The sequence below is a fragment of the Phascolarctos cinereus genome, unplaced genomic scaffold, assembly GCF_003287225.1.
Source record: "Phascolarctos cinereus isolate Bilbo 61053 unplaced genomic scaffold, phaCin_HiC Scaffold_8;HRSCAF=390, whole genome shotgun sequence".
Taxonomy (NCBI): domain Eukaryota; kingdom Metazoa; phylum Chordata; class Mammalia; order Diprotodontia; family Phascolarctidae; genus Phascolarctos; species Phascolarctos cinereus.
Window position 1 is genome coordinate 26222795 of NW_027556291.1, and position 16715 is coordinate 26239509.

The following is a 16715-nucleotide window of genomic DNA, read 5'->3' on the forward strand; positions in this document are numbered from 1 at the left end:
AAGTTCTTCATCATGTCAAGTTGAGATCTGCTGCCTTGTAGCATCGACCCATTGCCTCTAGTTCTTCCCTTTGTGGCCAAAGCAGAATAAATCTAATGGCTCTTCCATATGATGAGCTTTTGAAGAGACACAGATCACATCCCAAATCGTTTTTAATTTGGTGACTAGTTTCTCTTTATTGGTTAGAATCAGGTCTGACTAGTAATTTCCCATTTTGCTTCCTCTACCTTCTGAAGGTAAAATTACTCTTAAGGTAAGTCACAGGTTTCACATCCATCCTGTTTTTAGAAGAAAAAGACTTCCCATAAATGTCTTGATACTTGAAGTCCACTGTCTTCATGTTGGCTGTGTGATCGGCTATTGGAACTCATTGTCTAATTAATTAACTCTCCTGGCCAGGTAGTCTGTAATATATTCCCAACACAACATGTTCATGGATCTCCACCAAAGTCCTCCTCTGGTTTGAAGATTTCCTCCCAGGAAATATATTCTTAATATATTATGCTTCTCTATGACCCTTTGAATCGAATCTGTTCCTTCTGAGTAAGGCATAGCCTTCCATTGCTGTATTCCAGTTTGGGGTCACATCCTGCCGAGTCTTCATTATGCCTATGAGGTTAAATTTACATCCTTGGATTAAGATCTCTAGTTCACTTTATTTATTACCCATACCCTGAACACTTGTGGTCATCTGAGACATCTGAGACCTCAAGTATCATTCCTGCTCCTTTCCTGGACATTTTGCCTCTTACTGGGCATAGCCATGTATATTCTTTTGGTACCATCTCTGCTACTCTCCTGTGTGTCTGGCTTTGTGGTTATATTTGGGCAGTTTTCTTCCTCCCCTTCCATTTCTAGTTTATAACCCTCTTGATCAGTTCTAAAAGTCTCCAGGCAAAGATATTCTTCCTGACCTTTGTCTGATACAGTTTCTCCCTGGCCAAGAGCCTATTATTCCTGCATCTTAAGACCTCATTCAGAAATATAATTCCTATTTTCAGATAGTATCTTCCTAAGCAGCTGTTCCCTTCCCATATCCTTCATCTTCTAAAGCCACAACCTTCAATTAGCCACAGTGATGAAAACACCACCTGTGCCCCTAAGGTCTTCAGTTTCTTGCTCAAGACTCTGTAATCCCCAGCAATGCTTTCTAGGTTCTTTCTGGTGGTATCACTTATCCCTACATGAATCACCCCAAATGGGTAGTGGTTGTCAGGCCTGGCAAGTTTGGGGAGGCTCTCTGTCATGTCCTGGATAAGTCTATCAGAAGAGAAAATGCCTCCCAATCATTCGTTCAGGTTGACATCTGACTTGTCAGGTATATCATCATAGGGCTTCTTTTTAAGGTATGAGTTGAACTAGACGGCCACTAAGGGTTCCTTTCATGTATGAGTTTCTGTGATTTTGTGACTGGCTCCCCATCCCCATGCAGTCTCTCCCACCAAAACTCGTCTCTATCCTCTCCACGTTATTACTCCATAGAGCACAGGAAGCTGCTTCTACCTCAGAGAGCACAAATCTACCTTCTCTGGGAAGAGCCTCCTACCTATCATAGAGCTCCCAAGTGGCCTTTCTCCTCTGTGTGACAACTTTTTAACTGGTTAACGTTCCTCTAGGACTCCTCAGAGTCTTCTTCTTTGATTTCCTCTGGAAATTGTTCTTCCATATTTTTCAAGCAACACTTTCTTCTCTCCAAACAGCTGGAAAGTAGGGAGGCATTCCCCAGCCATTTTGGACTGGGCCTGATTCAGGCTAGTCCCCTGCTAGTTTTGGTTTGATATTGGAACCAAATGCACTTAACAAAAGGAGATTTACTTTTCTGTAGCAGGGGAAGTATAGGCAGTTGGGATATGCAGCGAGGATACTGTATGTTGATTCAGCTGAGCAAAGCTCTCCTGCCTCTGAGTTGCCTATGGTGGTCTGCCAATCAAGCATCAGAAAAAGGCAGGAAGTCTTTGTGGTTGATTTGTACTCAGGTGACCAGGAAGTAATGTCAACACCCTGAGCCTTAGTCCTCTGATCCAACTCAGTCTCAAGAATGGTTTTAATACCTTTTAAGGAAAAACTTGCCCTTTGGGGGAGTGTGGGGAGGGCAGGGCAAGGATGTTGTTTCTACTGCCAGCCCTTTCATCTCCTCTGGGAGGCCAAGCTATCTTTTGTACACACTTCTTGCTTACAGGATCACTTGTCAATTATGCTGTAGAAGGGTTTTCTCCTCAGGTTTTGGATGGACCAGATGGCATCTGGAGTCCTTCCAGCTTGGAGATCCTGTGATTCTGTTTCTTCTTCCCTTCTCTAGGATGCACATCTCTGATTCCTTCAACTGAGCCTCATGGATTGGGCCCATATTGTAGAAGGCCTTAGAGGCCAGGCTAAGGAATTTGGATTTTATGAGGGAAACAATGGGAAGTATTTAACCACTTTTGAGCAGAAGGGTGACATTCTGAGAGCTATGCATGAGGAATATTACTCTGGCAGCTATAAGGAGGCAAAGGTGTGCATAGAGTGTGGACTGGGACAAGCACTGTCGCTGGCCCTTCCCCTGGAAAGGGACAATCTCTCTTATAATGGCCGTACCATTTCTGATATTCTATTTTCTTTTCCATCCAGCTCTGACATTCTGTGTTCTAAGCTAAGGTCCCTTCAGGTTTGACTTTCTCTAGTCTAAGGTTCCTGCCAGCTTTGACATTCTCTGCTTTAAGGTCCTTTCTAGTTCTGATTTTCCATGTTCTGTGTTATTTTATCCCTTCCAATCTTACAGTTCGTGTTCTGTGGCCCTTTCTACCTCTAACATTCCTTAGGGAAGGGCCCTAGAGGAATGGCCAATGGGATGGTCTGCCATCCCTTTCTATCTCTAACATTCCTTAGGGAAGGGTCCTAGAGGAATGGCCAATGGGATGGTCTGCCATCCCTTTCTATTTCTAACATTCCCTAGGGAAGGGCCCTAGAGGAATGACTAGTGCCTGCCCTGGCTGGCCTGCCTTGCTCATACTCTATGCGTGCCTATGCATGGAAGATAGATTTAAAAGGAGGGAGAATTTCTGGGAGATAATTACACCAGAACAAACAAGAGGTAATAAGGGTCTGACCTAGGATGGTAGCAATAAGGGATTAGAGATGGACTTGAGAGACTCTCCTGAGGTACATTTGGCAGGACTTGAAAACTGATTTGATGTGGGGGATGGAGGAGGAAGGATTCAAAGGTAACTCCAAGTTTTTAAGCCTGGCAGACTAGGAAGATGATGCATCATTAACAAATAAGAAAGTCAGATGGTGGAGAAGTTGGGGAAAACAATGATAAGCTTAGCTTTGGACCTAGTCCTAGGTCTAGAGTGAGATGGGGCCTCAGAGACCATCAAGTTCAGATTTCTTGTTTTACAGAGCAGAGAGACCTAAAGAGGTGAAGTGAGTTGCACACAGGTATTAAGCTTCAGAGGGGGGATTTGAACCCATGTCATTCTCTTGCTTATTAAGTTTTCTTCCAGTTCTGACCGTCTCTGAGAATCTTGAGTCCTCATGGTTTCATTTTATGTTTGAGGAGGCTCTGCCTAGTTCCCCTGCACTCCCACAATACCTCTAGTAACACAAATGTGACCATTTCTTTTGCTCAAGAAGCAGCTATGACTCCCTATTACCTCTAGGTATAAACTCCTCTGTTTGGCATTTGAAGCCTTAGCCTACCTTTCAGATATATTACACATTCCTCCTCTTTATGTACTCTTACATTCCAACCAAAGTGGCCTCCTTGTTGATTGTCTCCCATCTCTGTACCTTTGTACAGGCTGTCCCCCATGCCTAGAACATTCTCTCTCTCCTTACCTCTGCCTTCTCAAATCTCTGGCTCCTTTTAGGCCTGAGTTTAGGTGCCACATCTTGCATATAGCCTTTCCTAATTGCCTCAGTTGGTATTCTACCACCACCCCAACTAAAATTATTTTTTATTCATTTGGTGTTATATACATATATTTACATATTATTTTTTTTTTTTCAGTTAACAAGCATAGATTTTCCTCTCTGTCCCACCCACCCAACTCCAAATGAAAAAAAAGAAAAACAAAACCCTTGTAACACATATACATACGAATTATTGCATTGGTCACATCCAAAGATTTATGTCTTACTCTGTACCCTGAATCTATCACCTCCATGCAAGAGACAGAAAGTTCATCAGTGGTCTTCTGGAATCATGGTTGGTCAATGATCAGGGTTCTTAAATCTTTCAAAGTCATTTGTCTTTATAATGTTGTTGTTATTATATACATTGTTCTCCTGGTTCTACTCACTTCACTCTGTATCAGTTCATATAAGTCTTCCTAGGTTTCTCCTAAGTCCTCTCTTTCAGCATTTCTTACAGCACATTTGTATTCAAATATATTCATATGCCATAATTTGTATAGCCATTCTTCAATTGATGGGCACCCCTTGTTTCTAGTTCTTTGATGCCACAAAAAGAGCTGCTATAAACATTTGTGTACATATGGATTCTTTTCCTCATTCTTTGATTTTGTTGAGGGTATAGGCTTGGTAGTATCAAAACTGTGTCAAAGGGAATGCACAGGTTAGTGACTTTTGGGACATAATTCCAAACTGCTTTCTAGAATGCCTAGACCTGGGGCAGCTAGGTGGCACAGTGGATAGAGCATCAGCCCTGAAGTTAGGAGGACCTGAGTTCAAATCTGGCCTCAGATCAAATACTTGACACTTACTAGCTGTGTGGCCCTGGGCAAGTCACTTAACCCCAATTGCCTAGAAATAAAAAAAATAAAAATTAATAAAAATAAATAGAATGCCTAGACCAATTCACATTTCCATAAACAGTGAATTAATTTGCCTGTTTTCCTGCAGTCCCTCCAACATTTGCATTTTTCCCTCTTTTATCAGCTTTGCCAATCTGATGAGTATAAAGTAGAACCTTAGAGTTGCTTTAATTCAGGCAGTTCAAGACCTGAGCTCAGGAAGGGGGTCAGAGCTAAGGTAAAGTCACCAACCTAGATGTGATTATTGAAGACATGGAAGAGATTGCCAAGGGAGAGAATAAAGAGGGTGAATACCTTGGGGGGAAAGTATCTAAATCTGAGTAAAGGGATGATGGAAGGAAAAGGAACTAATGAAGGAGGAGAGTCTAACAGTACAGTACTGGGAAGGAAAAAGAGAACATTTCAAAGAGGAGAAGCAGACAACAATGTTAAATGTTGCCAAGAAGTTAAGGAGCATGAAGACTTAGAAAAGAACATTGACTCTGGTGATTTGGACATCATTGGTAACCTTGGAGATCACCATTTTAATCAGGTGATGTGGTCAAAAGCCAGCTTGCAAGGGGTTGAGACAATAGAAAACAAGAGGGAGAAAATAGAAGTAATAAGTGTAAATTGCTCCTTCAAGAAATATAACAACGAGGGGCAGCTAGGTGGCGCAGTGAATAGAGCACCGTCCCTGAAGTCAGGAGGACCTGAGTTCAAATCTGGCCTCAGACCAAACACTTGACACTTACTAGCTTTGTGACCCTGGGCAAGTCACTTCACCCCAATTGCCTTAAAAATATATATAGAATAATGAAAAGAAAGAGAGAGGAGGCAGTAAGTGAAGGGACTAGCAGGCTTGAGGGGAGGTATTTTTCAGGATAGGGGAAAGTGTTGGCCCAGGGGAAAGTTTCCAGAGTAGAGGAAGAGATTGCAGATACATGGATCAAAGTAGATAGAAAGAGAAAATGGACAGTAAAGAGAATAAGAGAAATCCTTTTTGGAAAGGGGCACAAAAAAGAAATTTAAAAAACTAATGAACATGACTAGTTGATTCTCTACTTGACTAACTAAGAGGGAATAAAGACAAAGTATTACATAACCAGTTAAAAGCAGGAGAGAAAAAGAACTAATAAGAAAAACCCTAAACAAAAAGGGGTAAAAATGAGAGAAGGAGTGAGGGGGAGAAAGCCAATGGGAATTAAGGCCACCTTAAAAAAGATTAACCAAAGTAATTAAAGGAACATAGTGCTGTGTTTACAGCAGAAGAGGGAAAATTGCATAACTTGAAAAAATCCCAATAATAAAGACAGATGGAGAAAAATATAAACCTAACTCTTATAACTTAAAATGTGAACAGATTAAATAATCCAATAAAATGAAAAAGAGTAACCAATTGAGTAAGAAAATAAAACCCTACAATCTGTTGCTTATAAGAAACACATTTAAAAATAAAGATATGCACGAAGTAAAACTGGGGGCATGGAAAGAAATTACTATGCATCAAATGAATCCAAAAAAGGTAGGAGTTGTAATCATGCTGACAAAGCAAAAACAAACATTCAAAAAATGAAAAGGAATAAACAAGGAAACTTTTGTGCTAAAAGGAACCATAGACAACAAACCATTATCAGTAATAAACTTCTATCTTCCAAATGCCTTAACATTTAGATTCATAAGGGAAATACTATCTGTGCTACAAGAAGACGTAGAGAGTAACACAATAGTGACAAGAAATTTTGATATCCTTTTTCAGTTTTGGATAAATCTAACAGATACACAAACAAAAAGGAAAATATGGAACTGAGCAAATTGCTAGAGTAACCAGAGTTATAAGACTCATGGTGTCTTCTAAATGAGACAGCAAAAGCATATATGTTATGTATGTATTTATATACACACATATATGCACAAATATAATATATATATATATATATATATATCTCAATATCATATGAAACTTCTACAAAAACTGACCATGTACTAGGGCATAGAGATATTGCAAACAAATATAAAAAGGCAGAAAAACATCCTTTACAAACTACAAAGCAATAAAAATAGTTGTTGATTGAGGGACCACAAACAAAAGATACAGACCCAAATGGAGACTTAACAATGAAATCCTAAATAATGAGTGGGTCAAAGAACAAATCATAGAAACAATAATTATGGAAAACAAAATGATAATGCTGAAACAATGTACCAATATTTCTGAGATACAACTAAAGCAATCCTCAGGGGGATATTCATATGCTTACAAACATATATTAACAAAATAGAGGGGTAGCTAGGTGGTGCAGTGGATAGAGCACCGGCCCTGGATTCAGGAGGACCTGAGTTCAAATCTGGCCTCAAACACATAACTCTTACTAGCTGTGTGACCCTGGGCAAGTCACTTAACCCCATTGCCTAGCCAAAAACAAAACAAAACAAAACAAATATACAAAATAGAAAAAGAGAGGATTAATGAACTGAATATGCAGTTTTGAAAATTAGAAAACCAACAAATAAACAAACCCAAATAAGCACAAAAGAGAATATATTAAAAACTAACAGGGGAAAAAGATAAATTGGAAACAAAAAACTCCATAGAAATGATACATAAAACCAAAAGCTGGTTCTTTGAAAAGACTAATAAAATTGATAAACCCTTAGCTAATCTGATTTAAAAAGAAGAGAATAGAAAATCAAATCAATAAAAATAGCAAATCAGCAAGGTGAAATCACAACAAAATTAGAAGAAGTAAAAAGAATAATCAGAACATTTATGCAAAGTTATATGCTAACAAAACTGAGAATACAAAAGAAATAGAGGAGTACCTTTAAAAATATGAAATATGCAGCCTATCAGAAAACCAGATAGAGTTCTTAAATAACCCAATCTCAGAAAAGGAAATAGATCTAGCTGTAAAGCTACTACTGCAGGAGAAACCCTGGTCCTAGTGGATTCACAGGAGAATTGTATCAAACTTTTAAAGAACAGTTAGTATCTGTACTTCACAAATTACTCTCAAAAATTGAGAAAGAAAGCCCCCTACCAGTATCCTTTTATGAGACAAATATAGTCCTAATACATAAACCAAGGAAAGGTAACACACAGAAAGAAAATTATAGGCCAATTTAAGCAATGAACATCAACTTAAAAATTGCACTAAAATCCTGTCAGACTACAATGATTTATCCAAGGAATCTTCATCATAACCAAGTGAGACTTACACCAGGCATGTATGGATAATTCAATATTAGGATAACCGTTGACATAATCTATTAAAAAATAAAGGCCTCCAAAACCACAGGATCATCTCAATAGATTCAGAAAAAGCCTTGGACAACGCATAACACTCTTTTAATGCTAAAAACTCTACATGTTATAGGCATAGAAGGATCTTTATTTTTAATAACGTACATAAAAAGCATCTATCAAAAATTGAAAGCAAACATCATAGGCAACAGAGAAAAACTAGAACCTTTTCCAATAAATATGGGAGTGAAGCCAAGAGAACCACTCTCTCCACTATTATTTGATATAGTTCTGGAAATGCTTCCACCAGCAATAAGAAATAAAAGGCATTAAGAAAGAAAAATGAAGGCATAAAGATAGGTAAAGAGGACTTAAGACTATCCCAACTTGCTGATGGTACAGTGGTTTACTTAGAAAATCCTAGGGAATCAGCAAAGATACTTATTAAGACAGTTAAGAGCTTCAGCAAAGTTATAGCCTACAAAATAAATCCTCAAAAATCAAAAACATTTTTATATACTGATAACAAATCACAAGAAACAACAATAACTACAATATAACCAAATAACTACAAAATGCATAACATATCTGGGAATCAGCCTACCAAAGCACACAAAAGGTTTGTATTGATCCATTTACAAAGTACTCCTTAAGGAAATTTTTAAAATAACAACTTAAATAGCTGGAGGAATATTCAGTGCTCATGGATAGGCTGTGCTGATATAATAAAAATGACAATATTACCAAAATTAATTTACACTTTTAATGCTATACCAATCAAATTACTAAGGGGATACTTTCTTGGACTTGATAAAATAATGACAAAATTCATTTGAAAAGACAAAAGATCCAGAATATCAAGGGAAATGATGAAAAGAAGTAAAGACAAAGGAAGAATAGCACTTCAAGACCTCAAATTATATCATAAAGCAGAAGTCATCAAAACCTTCAGATATCAGTTAAAAAACAGAGATAGGTCAATAGAATATACTAGACAAAGAAGAATCAGAAACAATAGAATTCAATAACCCAGTATTGGATGAAGTAGAAAACATAAATTACCCAGGAAAAAATACTCCTTATTTGAGAAAACTGGAAAGCAGTCTGGAAAAAATCAGGCTTAGACTTAACACCTCATCTCAGGGCGGTTAGGTAGCTCAGTGGATAGAGTGTCCTGCCTGGAGTCAGGAAGACCTGAGTTCAAATCTGGCCTCAGATACTTAACTAGCTGTGTGATCCTGAGCAAGTCACTTACCTTGTTTGCCTCAGTTTCCTCATATGTAAAATGACCTAGAGAAGGAAATGGCAAAACACTCTAGGATCTTTGCCAAGAAAACCCCAGATGGGATCATGAAGAATCAGACATGACTGAATGACTAAACAATAACATCTTATACCATATTCCACAATATGTTCTAAATGGATGCATGACCCTAATATTTTTAAAGATCATATTTTTTTTTAATTAAAAGAGAAGCAAATCATATACCTCTCACAGCTAGGGGTAGGAAATGTATTCTTAACCAAACATGAAATAGAGGTAAATTCAAAAGATAAAAAAGATAACTTTGATTACATGAAACTGAAAAGCTTCTGAACAGAAAAAAAAATGTATGTGCCTACAGTTAGAAGGAAAGTGGTTGAATGGGAAAAAAAATCTTCCTATCAGATTTCTCTGACAAGAGTTTGGTATCCAAGATATACATATATACACATACACATACACACATATATATGTTTATATACATATAAGCTATGTATAAATCTATATACATATATATGACTAAGAGCCATTCCCAAAAGATAAGTTGTCAAAGAGTATAAACAAATAGTTCTCAGAAGAATTACAAAGTATTCACAGCCACATTAAAAAAGGCTCCAAATCACTAATAATAAATGCAAATCGAAACAACCTGTGAGGTTTCATCTTATACTCTGAAAGTTGGCAAAAATGGCAAATATTGGCTATAGTCAATGTTGGAAAGATTGCGAATGATAGGCACATTAATATATTGTTGGGGGGCTATAAAATTGTACAAACATTTTGGAAAGCAATTTGGAGTTATACAAATAAAGTGACTAAAATGTCCATATCTTTTGAACCAGAGACTCCATTACTGGGTTTATGCCCCAAGGAAGCCATTGATAAGAAGGAAGTCCCAATATACTCCAAAATATTTATAGCAGCACTTTTTTGTGATAGCTATAAACAAAGTAGATGCCTATCAATTGGAGAATGGCTAAACAAATTGTGATTCGTGAATGTAATGGAATACTACTGTGCTTTAAGAAATGATGGGTGTGATGAGTACAAAGAGGCATGGAAAATCTCTATGATCTAATGCGGAGTGAAGTAAGCAGAGCCGAGAAAACAAGACATACAATAACGACAGCGATATAAGTGGAAAGAACAATCACAAACCAAAAAATCAAAAGTAAATGTAACAAAACTATAAAGATCAAGCAGGACTATGAGAGAACACCCCCACCCCTTCATGGAGTTGGGAGGTCCACAGATGTTATACATTGCACATATTTTCAGACTTTTTCAGTACATTGATCATTTGTGCCAATTTTTTTCCTCTCTAAAAAAATACTATTTGTTACATGGAATGGTTCTCTGGAAGGGGAGGGAGAGTGATATTGGTAATAACTGTGGTAATATAAGAAACAGAAGACATCAATAAAAACTTATTTTTTTAAGTGTTACAAGAGCCAGGAGGAACTGGAGTCAAGGGGTTGGCTTTCAAAGTACAGATGCCTTTTCCTTGGGGGTAGGAGGGAAGGAAGAGAAGCTAGTACTGAAGGCATGGGGGAAATATGAGATGTGGAGGAGGGGAGCTAAGGGTGTCCCAAGTCAGATAGTCTCAATCTTCTCAATACACTGGGAAGCCAGTTCATCTGCTGAGAGCAAGGTGGGGCCCATTTGAGCTTGGGGGTAAAGAAGAGCTTTGAAAAGCTACTATGGGGAAAGTCACAAGAAGCAGTCCATAAAGGATGAATTAAAGGATTGCCATTCAACAGTCTGGACCAGGCTGAGGTCAGATAGCATGCATTTGAAATCAGTGTGGTTTTCTGATTTCCTCCAACAGCTAACTGTTGGCAACAGTGGAGTAGAAGTGGAAAAAATCAGACGGTGTGAGTTATCCAGGATTAGGGATTAACAAGGTGAAAATGGCAGAAGGGAATGGTGAGAGTTTCTAGGGTAGTGGCTAATTACTCACTGACCATGAAGTCCAGGCTAGTGGGGGGAGGGTGTGGTTGGAAGTCGAATAAAACAAAAATGGCAATGATAGACTAGGACCATAAATAGGTCAGACTTCCGAGGACCATCAGATTTCAAACTGGTGGGGACCTTGAAATGATCTAATCCAACCCTTTCATTTTAGAGAAGAAGGAAGTGATGCCCAAAGAAGGAAAGGGAGAGGCCCCTAGGTCCCACAGGTGACAGAGTAGCAGAGTCAAGATTGGAACCCTGACCCTGTGACTCCAGATGCAGTGTTCTTTTTAGTATAGCACACAAAGGTCTCAATAAGGACAAAGAAGCAGGATCAGTAGGACTGAGGGTGTGGGAGAGGTGGAAAGACAGAAATGGAGAGTCATGCAGAAGAATTTCAGAGTTCATGCTCTTGGAGGTGGAGCCATTCCAAATGATGTTGAAGTCTGAGGTGTGGCTAGCCCTGTGGGTGGCTAACGTAGAATGGAGATGGAAGTCATACTTTCTGAAAGTTTGAGGCCAAGGTTTTAGAATATCAACCAGGATACTGAATTTGCTCAGCAATGACCTCCACCCCATCCCCAATCAAATATTTTATCTACAGTAAATAATTTCAATCTTTCTTAGTTATTAGGCCACTCTAAGATTTGAGATGGGACTGAAAATGCTAGTGTTAGGTAGTTGCCCGGGGTGCTGAGAAATGCAGTCATTTGCCCTGGCTCACACAGCCAGGTTGTATTGGAGGGCACTCTTGAGCCCAGGTCTCCCTGGATCCAAGACCAGCTCTTCCTGGATCCAAGGGCAGCTCTCCATCTCCATGCAGCGTCTCGAAATTTGGGATGCCAGTGATAAAAGAAATACAAATTCATGAAGAAATATGGTGTCAGCCAGGTAGTGTGGTATGGAGTACTGGCCCAGGCAGAAGTCAGGAGACCTAAGCTCTAACTCAGCCTCTGCCACTGACTCACTGTGTGACCTGGGGCAAATCCCCTCCCCTCCTTGGCCTCCAGTTTCCTTAGGGAATTAGTCCATCCTTCACTCAGCTATCAAAGTGATCCTCCTAAAGCGCAGGTCTGACCATCTTACTCCCTTACTCAAGAAACTCCAGTGGCTCCCTATTATCTCCAGGATCGAATACAAGATCCTCTGTCTTAGAAAACCTTTCATAACCTGGTCCCTTTCCAGAAGACCTTTCCAGTCTTCTGACTCCTTACTTCCCACCATATACCTTGTGATCTAGTGACACAACCTGTCTCCCGACTCTGAGCATTTTCACCGGCCGTCTCCCATCCATGGAACACTCTCTCCCCTCATCTCCACTTCCCAGCTTCTCTGGCTTCCTTCAAGGCTTGGCTTAAAACCCCATCATCTCCAAGAAGCTTGCCCAGTGTGCCTTAATCTTAGTGGCTTTCCTCTAGGATGATACCTCTAATTTATCCTGTAGATATAGCTTGTTTGTACATAGCTGCTTGCACGCCGGCTCTCCTGTTTGTGAACTCCTCCGGAGCTTTTCTTTGTATCCCTAGAGCTTCACACAGTGCCTGGCACATAGGAGGCAATGGCAGGATGCTAGCTGACCAACTATTGTCGTACAAAAGTGTGGATAATCCCATTGATTCCTGGGAAGGGGGACAGGTCACATAAGGCAGGTCCTGGCTGCATTTTGTTTGAAGGTCTTAGTGGAACATTAGAGACCAGGTGAGCTTCCAAGACCCCCCCTGACTCTCACAGAGGCCTTCTGTGAAGGAATACAAGGTGTATAAGGTAGGGGAGGTAGGAAGGACCCTGAAAGCAGGGTGAGGGTGGGTGAGGAGTCCTGAGATGCAGCAGATACTTCTGGAAAGAGTCTTGGACATGGAATCATGGGTGCAAATCCAGGCTCTGACACCAACTGGGGCAAATCTCTTCCCTTCCTTAAGTTGCTGTTTCCCTTTCAATGAACTGGGAACCATAATGCTAGGACTCCCTGCTTTGGACATGTGCTCTGAGGAAAGCACTTTCTAACCCTTACAGTCCCAAAGAATTGTGAGTTATTTTTAATAGTAGAAGAGCACAGAATAAGAAAGTAGGGAAGAGTTAACAATGTGTTTCAGTAGAAGAAGCAATCACAGTAGAAAGGTCACCAAGCTAAATGTGTGCTGATGAAAGTAGTAGTGATAATGATGATAATCTACTCTGTGGCTTCTTTCTCTTGGGGATGGGAAAGGGGGCCGCCATGGCTTTATACCTTATGCCTTAAAGTACTTATACCTTACTCCTGGGACCTGAGCTCACACCCTCAGGGGATGATGTCCTGCTGTCTATACCTCACTGCCCAACTGGGAGTTTGGGCCTCCCATAAAGGAAACTCAGCACTTCCCACAAGGCCCACATTTCCATTCCTAAACAAGACTTCGGATGAAACCCCAAATGCCCTTCAGTTGCTCCCTGTGGCTCCCTGGGTTGTTGGCCCCTCGGCCACAGCACAGAACCTGGGGCGGCCTGGACATTAGCCCCAGGTCACTGGCTCAGCAACATCCATTTTCCAGCTCTAGGTCCCTTGCCAAGACACAGCAACACCAGTGATGTGTTCCCCGCCTGGGCCCTTGGCCTCCTTCCTGTTCCTGAAGCCCTGCCAATATACGTGCGCCTTGGTATTTGGGGTATGAGTGGCTGGGGAGCTGAAAGCAGGACAGAAGCTTTGAAAGCAGGGCCACATTAGTGTGCTAAACGACATTAGTTCATAAAGTGAAGTAATTAGTCCACCCAGTTCACTAGTCCCCTCTGTTTTGAGCTATAAACGGTTCCTGAGCTGACTGGAGTGGAGCCTGGGTGATGGCCTGCACACCGCGAGGTTACCGTAAACACCAGTGGCCACATGGGGCCTTCTTCTTGGACCACTCTGTACCCCACGACTGTCAGGCCTGGCCTCCTCTAATGCCTTGCCCTTACTCTTACACCCGTTCTGGGCTTTCTGAGGCAAGGTGGAGCTTTGGGGACTTATGTCAAACCCTATGGACAGCTGTCCCTGACAGCCCCCCTCAGCTCCTGGTTGCCTTAGCAGGCGCAGGCAGAACAGGAGTGAGCCTGAGGGCTGGGACCTTTGAAGTCAGTTGGGTGATGTGATATTATTCTTGGCTCTAGCCACTCTGGAAAATACACTACAGTCCAGGCCTCCTCCTTCCTGAAATGTACAGAGCTGCTCTGGCCTGAGGAAGAGTGGCTTTAGCATTACTTTCAACTGAAGAGACACCTCGGCCAGACCTGTGTGACTCTGGGCAATCACTTCTTGTCTCTGGGCCTCAGTTTCCTCCTCTCTAAATGAGGGGGTTGGACTCAGTGACTACCAAGGTCCCTTCCAGCTTTAACCATATCATTCTCTCATTCTGTCATAGAGTTGGAAGGGACCTCAGAGATCACCTAGTGTAATCCCTGCAGTTGACGGAGGAAGAAACTAAGGTCCAGAAGAGGATAAGGACTTTCCCAGGTTACTAAGTGGTAGACTGAGGATTTAAGCTCACTTTCTCTGACTCCAAGTTCAGTGCTCATCCCATTACACCTTGCTCCTCTAGCCCTGCAATTCAGTTCAACTAGACAGACACTTATTAAGCAGCCCAAGGCACTGAACTTAGCCAGGGGATACAAAGATGAAAAACTAAACCAGGCACATGAGCACAAAATATGATCCTAGGTAGGGAGTGAAGGGAACCAAAATGGAAACTCACTTTCAGCCAGAGCCTCCAGGAAAGGCTTCATGGAGACAACACCATCTTTGAAAAGATACAAGAATAGAGATAAAGACATAGACGTAAAGAAGAAATACATACAGAAGCATACAGGACAGCTGGGATAAACGCACAGAGGCAGGAGATGGCAGGTTGAGGTTGTGGAACAAGTAGGAGTTCAGTTTGCCTGAAATATAATGTATATATTATGCGCTCTTGGTGGAGCCATGAATTGGTCCAGCCATTCTAGAAAGTAATTTGGAACTATGCCCTAAAAGTCATTAGCCTGTGTGTTCCCTTTGACCGAGCTATATCATTACCAGGCCCATACTACACAACAAAATCAAAGAAAGAAGAAAAGGACCCCTATGTACAAGAATATTTATAGCAGCTTTTTTGTTGTGGCAAAGAACTAGAAAGTGAGAGGGTGCTCATCAGTTAGGGAATGGCTGAACAAAATATGACATATGGATGAAATAGAATATTGTTGTGCTATAGGAAATGATGAAAGGGACAGTCTCAGAGAAAACTGGGAAGATTTATGTGAACTGATATAAAGTGAAGTGAGCAGAACCAAGAGAATAATTTATATGGTAACATTATATAGACAAACAACTTTGAAAGACTCTAAGTATGCTGACCAGTATAATGACCAACCATGATTTTAGAGGTGATGGTCCCACTTTACTCCACCTTATCAGGCCGCATCTAGAGTAGCACATTCCATTCTGGTAGCCACATTTTAGAAAAGACTGATAAACTGGAGAGTATCGAGATAAGGGCAATTAGGCTGATGAAGGTCCTTGAGTTCATGAAATAGTAGTGTCAGCTGAAGGAACTAGAGTTGTTTAATCCAAAGAGAAGACTTAGGAGCAACACAATAACTTTCCTCAAGTATCTGAAGGGCTGTCATGTGGAAGGGAGCACTTGTTCCACTTGAATCCAGAAGACAGAGATAGGACCAAGAAGTGCAAGTTGCAGAAGTTTGGTGTCAGGATTGGAACTGTCCCAATATAGAATGGCCTTCCTCCACAGCTAGTGAGCTTCTTTGTAGTGGAGGTCTTTGAGCAAAGCCTGGACAAGCTATTATCAGATATGTTGTGGAGGGGCGTCTTGGTCAAGGATGGTTGGAATTGATGGTCACTGAAGTCCCTTCTAACTCTGAGATCCTCTGAAATTTGGAAGGTTTTCTTGCTTTTTGAGATACATACCTTTTACTATTTTAAGACAAGATCCTTTTCTTCCTATGCTTTTTTTAAAATTAATATCATTTGTTTTTATATCACCCACACTTTCCAGTATCTCTCTCCCCTCTCCTCCTTCTAGATCAGAATCACTTATAACAAAGAGTAAAAAAGTTGGGAAAAAAACAGTTCAGGAAAACTAACCAACTGCAAATTAAGTCCAACATTATATGCAATGTGCTATATCCACAGTCCCCTACCACTGAGAAGAAGGGAAGGAGGTACATTTTCATATTTCTTCTTTGAGGACAAGCTTGTTCATAGCATTCAATTTCAATTGTTTTGGTGGTAGTGTTATTTTCATTGACTTTGTAGTCGTTGTGTATATTTTTTTTTTACTGGTTCTGCTTACTGAACTTTGTATCAGTTCATGAAGTCTTCTCATGTTTCTCCATATTTATCAGATTCATAATCCATCAAATTCAGTGCAGCAATATTACATTATGTTCATATAACACAGTTTCTTTATTTCCCAATCAGTGGGAAACAATGCTTGTATTTTTTGAACATAACTGTTATATTTTTTCCAATGTCTTTTTCTGTACCTATTAATATAATAATGTGATTTTT